This window comes from Cervus elaphus, chromosome X, assembly GCF_910594005.1.
Source record: "Cervus elaphus chromosome X, mCerEla1.1, whole genome shotgun sequence".
Lineage (NCBI taxonomy): Eukaryota > Metazoa > Chordata > Mammalia > Artiodactyla > Cervidae > Cervus > Cervus elaphus.
This window is the reverse complement of record NC_057848.1, coordinates 54104143-54110244: the sequence shown is the minus strand read 5'-3', so window position 1 is coordinate 54110244 and position 6102 is coordinate 54104143.

Sequence of the window (6102 nt, the reverse complement as noted above, 5' to 3'; positions counted from 1 at the left end):
TGTCCCAGCCACAGTTCTCAGCATTTTATATAAAATCAACTGATCTAATTCTTTTAACAACCTTATAAATTCAGTCCTATGATTGTCATCCTGTTATAGATGAGGAAATTGAGATAGGAAGTTGCCCACGGTTGTATAGCCAATAAGAGTCAGGGTCAGATTTTTCTAGCTAGACAATCTGAAAACCTAACGATTTTTCCTTTCCCATTTCAACAAAAGCTTTACCTTCTTACTTTTCTTTTTCAAAGACTCCTGAACCCATCAGTCTCCCCTCAAAAAGAGCATCTGGCATCAGGAGAATTGTATTTTTTTAAATTAAATTAATTTTTTATTCAGGTATAATTGGCACATAACATTATATTAGTTTCAGGTGTACATCATAATGATTTGATATTTGTATACAATCAGTAATTACCACCACAATAATTCTAGGAGAATTGTATTCTAATCCTAGTTATATCACTAACTGCTGACCTTGATAATATCACAGCCTTTTTACAGCTCTTTATCATCTGCTAATGTCAGTTTCATAATAGTAATAATAACATCTGCTTGCTTATCTCATTAAATTATTTGGAAGATGATATGAGGTAATATATGTTCAAGAATAAGATAAACCGTAAAGTGTATAAAGTGTTTATAATCTTAAGAACTAGGAAGATATAAATTCACATAGTGATGCTGCCTGCATATATGTTTTTCTTCCCACACAGACAGTGAATTCTTTGAGCGGAAGGATCAAATATGTTTTTTTTTTTGTTTTTTTGACCACTGCATCTCTGGCAATACCACAATACTTGTATAGTAGGTAGTTAATAAATGCATGCTAAATGAGTGATATATGTACAGATGCTTCAATGCCTGGATGAGGGAACAGCCTTGAAAAGCACTATTTAAGAAGCATATAGGCATTTCAATTCCCGGTGTTTTAGGTTCATGTGATCCAGACTTCACGATGACAGCTAACGCTTGTTGGTCTCTAACTATAGGCCAGGCGCTTTTCTAAGTGCTTTATATGAATTGAGTCATACAGTTCTTATAACCGAGCTATGAAGTCACATTCAACACCATTCCCATCCTTTTTAGCTGTCACCTGTATGGTAAAAGTATGTAGGCTTTTGTAAACAGAGATTTCAGTGGCTTTTGAGCATTGTTACTTGAAGCATCTACTTCAGTGACATCATTGGTAAGTTTCCTTAAAACTTCCCAAGATTCTTGCAATTCCTGTAACTGTCTAAAGTTGTTGGCAACATTCTTTTACCTTCCCTCTCACAGAACTTCCAAAGGCTTCATAGGCCTCTAATTCTCTTTATTAAATCCCTTCCTGCCTGATATAACTAGAGTGGTTCTGTCTACATCATCAAACTCTGAACACTGTAAGTAGTTTTACAGGTACACTTCACATGGAGAGATCGGAGCACAGAGAGAAATTTGAAAGAAGACTGGTAGAATGAAGGTCTGAATCCAAAAAGTTTCACTCCAGGGCCTATGCTCTGAATAGTGATAACTCACTGCCTTTCCCAAATGCTATGAATGGGGCATGGTATCTTTTTCTTAAATCTCTATTGGAAAATATCATTTCGAAACATTTTTTTCAGTTTGCAAACTTTCTTCTCTATTTTTAGCAGAGCTATCTTAGTGTCAAACCAATCTTTGCTTTCCAGGATGAAGCAAGGTAAGCTTCACTACCCAGCTATCTAGAATGGAGTGTGCAGTGGAATGCTTTTCACAGTGCCTGTGACTGATCAAGTGGTGAAGTGATAGTCAACCGTAGGGGTTTTCAACAACCTAGAGTTTATTTCGTTCCACAGCACCCTCATAGAATTCATTTTTTATAGTTAAAATGAATTAGTATCAATGTTGAATTAGATTGCCTTTGGGATTTAGATGCCTAGAAACAGAACATTGGTGCTGGAAGGGCCATAGCTATGTTAACTAGCTGCTATGCGTGCCTACTTGTTTCAAAGTTAACATTTAAAGTCAGGCAGATAGATCCGTATATATTGATCTGGAAGAATGTTCATGATATATTGTCAAGTGGAAAAAGCAAGTTTCAGAGTAAATTGATGATATTATTCTATTTTTAAGAAAAGAAAAAAAATCTGTATAAAATAACACCTAGATGCAGAACGTTAGAACTGGAGAGATTCTTGGGTAACAAACACAACCTTCCTATTGTATTGATGAGCAAATTTGAGGGCCAAAGAGTGATATAATTAAGGTCACACAACTAGTTAGTTGCAGAATCAATTCTGCAGCCTCATCTCCAGACTCCACTATGTCACTCTGTCTGTAAGCTGTGTCTCTACCAACAAGTCAATAAAGAGACAAAGCATCTAGTGACAGAGTTACAGTTTTGTAGGAGAGGCATTATTAACAAAAATACGATTCTCATTTTAAGCTGCAAATAGAGAGCTATAATAGAGAGTAGATTCTCCCCCTGAAAGCAAGGTGACTAAAAAGAGCACTCTTAATATTTCTCTTAATTTCTGATTTTCTCTCTCCCTAAAGGCTCTATTATTTTTTTGTGTAAAATTTTATTGATTTCATCAATTTAACTTTATTTCATGATGTTAATTTGAAATATTTATTTTAATAGTAAAGAATATTTTGCAAAATGTATGATACTTTCCCTAGCACCTAGTACCTAGTGCCTGGTTAAAAGTAGAAAGCTAACATTGGTTGAATGAATGAATCCAAGATTTAAATCACTTGGCTTTTTTTCAAAATTAGTTTTTATTTATTTTTAAAATTATTTAAAATTATTTATAATTTATAAAATAATTTATAAAATTTATAAATATATATAAATATATATAATTATTATTATATATTATATATATCATATATATATATTATATATAATATAATAATATATATATTAATTATAATTATTATATATATAATATATAATTTATAAAATAATTTTAAAATTATTTTTAAAATGTTTTTATTTTTAATTTGAGGATAATTGCATTTATTTTTTATTTCTTGATATTAAAACATGGTTTCGGTGGCTGAGAATACTACAATCTTTTAAAAATGTGTAATAGATGGAATTTGAATAAATGTTGCATGCATTTGAAAATTATACTATTTTGATAAGTGATTTGCTCATTCTTTTTGTTTATTTAGTGAGTAAACATGTGAGACAGGTCCCTTGTATGTCTGGTACTCTCTTTTCAGTACCAAGCAAGGTGGCATCAACTCCCAGCAGTCAGTGTCTGATGAGTGCATTGAATATCTGCTTGCTCAGTGATGCTGTACTTCAGATCTAGATGCTGTGCATCATCTTTTTAATCTATTCATCTATGTCTAGTTCTCCATCAGGTTGCTTGGGAGAAGACTTCATCATCTTTGGTCGAATTGCCCAAAAAGTGAAACCAGGAGAAAAGATATCTGGGTCTTAGTCTTAGATTGCTTCCAAAAAGTTTCATGGGCTTGGGAAATTTACATTCTGTTCACTGAGCCATTGATTCTTTACCTAAAGCAAGAGCTCTGTAATAGATCATTGTTTGTCAAATGTTTTATTATCAGAACTCCATTTTCAAATGAAATTTTTCACAGAAAATTTCGCCTCCATTGACAGGTTCCAGGCACCACAGCCAAACCCATAGAACTGCATAAACTAAAGTTTAAAAACCTCTGTATTATGTACAGTTACAGGGAATGGAGTTTTAAAAATATAGCAAATTGTATGATGGAATATTATTCAGCAAGAAAAAGGAACAAACTACTGATGCCTACAATAACATGGATGAATCTCAAAAGCACGCTAAATAAGAGAAGCCATGCACAGGAGAAGAATATACTGTATGATTCCACTTATAGTCAATTCTAGAAAATCAAAGCTAAGATATAGTGAAAAAAACCAGATGAGTGGTTGTCAGGGGCTGGGGGTGGAGGAAAGGGTGGACTACAAAAGGCCATGAGGAAATTTTGGATGTGATAAAACTGTTAAGTAGTTTGACAGTGGTGGTGGTTCTGGGGGTACCTGTCAAAATTTAAATTGTACACTGTAATTACATAAATTTTATCAAAATAAAATTGGTTAAAAATCACTGCATTAAATAATCTCTAAGGCCTCTGAAATTTGGATACAGTGAATGGGATCTGAAATCAGTCATATCTGGGTTTCAATACTGGCTCTATGGCCATGGGCAAATCACTGAACCTCTAAGAGTCTCAATTTCCTTATCTCTACTATGGATTGATAATAGCGATACTTCCCTGAATTGTAGTGAGAATTATATGTGATAATGGACATAGCTCAGTACCTAGTATATGGTTGAGTGCTCAATAAATGTTGGGTGCATTTATAATTTTAAAATTCCAGATACTTTTCTGGACAATATTGAAAAGTTCAGAGGTGGCATATAGATGATCTGAATTCTAATTTTTATTCCGTTACCAATTATGTATGACTTTAAGTTCAGTCACCCAGTTGTGTCCAACTCTTTGCACCCGCATGGACTATAGCACACCAGGCTTCCTTTTCCATCACCAACTCCTGCAGCTTGCTCAAACTTATGCCCATTGAGTCCATAATGCCATCCAACCATCTCATCCTCTGTCGTCCTCTTCTCCTCCTGCCTTCAATCTTTCTCAGCAACAGGGTCTTTTCCAAGGAGTCAGTTCTTCGCATCAGGTGGCCAAAGTATTGGAGCTTCAGCTTCAGTATCAGTCCTTCCAATGAATATTCAGGACTGATTTCCTTTGGGATTGACTGGTTTTATCTCCTTGCTGTCCAAGGGTCTCTCAAGAGTCTTCTCCAACACCACAGTTCAAAAGTGTCAATTTGTCAGCGCTAAACTTTATGGTCAAAATCTCACATCCATACATGACTACTGGAAAAACCAGAAATTTGACTAGACACACCTTGTTAGCAAAGTGAAGTCTCTGCATTTTAACGTGCTGTCTAGGTTGGTCATAGCTTTTCTTCCAAGGAGCAAGTGTCTTTTAATTTCATGGCTGCAGTCATGCATGATCTGCAGTGATTTTGGAGCCCAAGAAAATAAAGTCTGTCACTGTTTCTATTGTTTCTCCATCTGTTTGCCATGAAGTGATGGGACTGGATGCCATGATCTTAGTTTCTTGAATGTTGAGTTTTAAGCCAGCTTTTTTCAGTCTTCTCTTTCACTTTCACCAAGAGGCTCTTTAGTTCTTCTTCACTTTCTGCCATAAGGGTGGTGTCATCTGCATATGTGAGGTTATGATATTTCTCCCAGCAATCTTGATTCCAGCTTGTTCTTCATCCAGTCTGGCATTTCTCATGATGTACTCTGCATATAAGTTAAAGTTAAATAAGCAAGGTGACAATATACAGCCTTGACATACTTCTTTCCCAATTTGGAACCAGTCCATTGTTCCATGACTGGCTCTAACTGTTGCTTCTTGACCTGCACACAGGTTTCTCAGGAGGCAAGTAAGGTGGTCTGGTATTCCCATCTCTTTAAGAACCTTCCACAGTTTGTTGTGATCCATACAGTCAAAAGCTTTATTGTAGTCAATAAAGCAGAAGTAGATTTTTTTTCTGGAATTCTCTTGTTTTTTCTATGATCCAACAGATGTTGGCAATTTGATCTCTGGTTCCTCTGCCTTTTCTAAATCCAGATTGAACATCTGGAAGTTCTTGGCTCATGTACTGTTGAAGCTAGCTTGAAGAATTTTGAGTATTACTTTGCTATTATGTGAAATGAGTGCATTTGTGCAGCAGTTTGAACATTTGGCATTGCCTTTCTTTGGGATTGGAATAAAAACTGACCTTCCAGTCCTTTGGCCACTGCTGAATTTTCCAAATTTGCTGGCATATAAAATGCAGCACTTTTGCAGCATCATCTTATATGATTTGAAATAGGTCAGCTGGAATTCCATCACCTCCACTAGCTTTGTTTGTAGTGATGCTTCCCAAGGCCCACTTGACTTCACTCTCCAGGATGTCTGGCTCTAGGTGAGTGATCACACTATCATGGTTGTCTGGGTCATTAAGATCTTTTTTTATAGTTCTTCTATATATTCTTGCCACCTCTTCTTTATATCTTTTGCTTCTGTTAGGTCCATGCCATTTCTGTCCTTTATTGTGCCCATCTTTGCATGAAATGT